Genomic DNA, 1,597 nt, shown 5'->3' on the forward strand with positions numbered 1-1,597 from the left:
TTATTCCTGAAAATGTAGGACACTTTGAAATCAAACCAGGAGTAATTCAATTGCTGCCCAAGTATCATGGGATGGAATCCGAGAACCCTTATCTTCACCTTAAGGATTTTGAGGAAATTAGCATCACATTTAGAGTGCCAAATGTATCGGAAGATGTCCTTAAATTGACCTTGTTTCCTTTTTCCTTAAAGGATAAAGCCAAAATATGGCTGAACTCCTTGAGACCTAGATCGCTAGGAACATGGCATGATATGCAAAGAGAATTCTTGAAAAAATTCTTTCCCGCACAAAGGACTAACTTTTTGAAAAGGCACATTAGTAATTTCCAGCAAAAAGACCATGAAACATTTTATGAATGCTGGGAGAGATTTAAAGATTTGCTTCTCTCTTGTCCTCATCATGGGTTTGAAACATGGAGAACCATTAGTTTCTTTTACGAAGGATTGTCTCCACAGTTAAAACAATTTATAGAGACTATGTGCAATGGTCTATTTTTGGAAAAGCAACTCGATGAGGCATGGGACTATTTAGACTCTCTCGCAGAGACTGCACAATTATGGGATACAGGGGATAGAGTGAATAAACCTTTGCCTAAGCCTACTAGCATTCCACACGGGGGCCTTTACAACCTTAATACTCAGGATGATATTCAAGCTAAAATGGCAGCCCTTACTAGGAAGGTAGAGGAAATTGAACTTAGAAGGATTGAACCCGTCAAGATCGTAGAACATAACAGCGAGTGTTGTAGGATTTGCGAGATGCCTGGCCATCTCATCACTGATTGCCCCACAATACCCGCATTCAAGAAAGTCTTGCACGATCAGGCTAATGTTATGAATACATATAAAAAATCTTTCAATAATCCATTTTCGGGTACTTACAACCCTGGATGGAAGAACCATCCAAATTTCAGGTGGAGGAATGTCCAACCTCAACAAGTATATAACCCAACTCCTCCACCTCTGCCACCTCATTATGCACACGCACCCCCTCAAAAATCCAGTCTCGAAGAAACTTTGCAATCTTTCATGCAAGGTCAAGCTAAAATCAATGATGAATTAAGAAATCAACTGACAACGCTGACCACTGCTTTAAGTGCTCAAGAGAAGGGTAAGCTACCAGCTCAACCACAACCAAACCCTCAAGTCTATGGCGGTAGCAATGCATCATCTTCAACTTCGCATAAAGAGCAAGCAAAGAGTATAATAACTTTGCGAAGTGGAAAGATTATTGACCGACCAGTCCCAGAACAAACACAAGTCATACCTGATTCTGACTCTCACAAGACAAAAAAAAAGGATAATGAAGAAACTGAAGCACCAACATCTACTGAAAAAATTGAATGTCCTTTTCCTGCACCATTTCCACAAAGATTAAAGCCCTTGCAAAAGCTTGAACCAAACTCTGAAATTCTTGAGCTTTTTAAGCAAGTAAAAATCAATGTACCTCTTCTTGATGCAATCAAACAAGTGCCTTCATATGCAAAATTTTTAAAAGATTTGTGCACTGTCAAGCGTCGTTTAAATGTCAAGAAGAAGGCATTTCTGGCTGAAAATGTGAGTGCAATTTTACAGCATAACATTCTTCCTAAATATAA

At 39.1% G+C, this 1,597-nt stretch overlaps 1 pseudogene; it reads right to left on the reverse strand.

The window, feature by feature from the left end:
* Positions 1–308: 308 nt before the first annotated feature.
* LOC120104359 (small nucleolar RNA R71) lies at positions 309–406 on the reverse strand (annotated as a pseudogene).
* Between the last annotated feature and the right edge of the window lie 1,191 nt (positions 407–1,597).

This window comes from Phoenix dactylifera, chromosome 16 (genome assembly GCF_051530095.1).
Source record: "Phoenix dactylifera cultivar Ajwa chromosome 16, Ajwa_hap1_PhDact_Kaust_v1.1, whole genome shotgun sequence".
Lineage (NCBI taxonomy): Eukaryota > Viridiplantae > Streptophyta > Magnoliopsida > Arecales > Arecaceae > Phoenix > Phoenix dactylifera.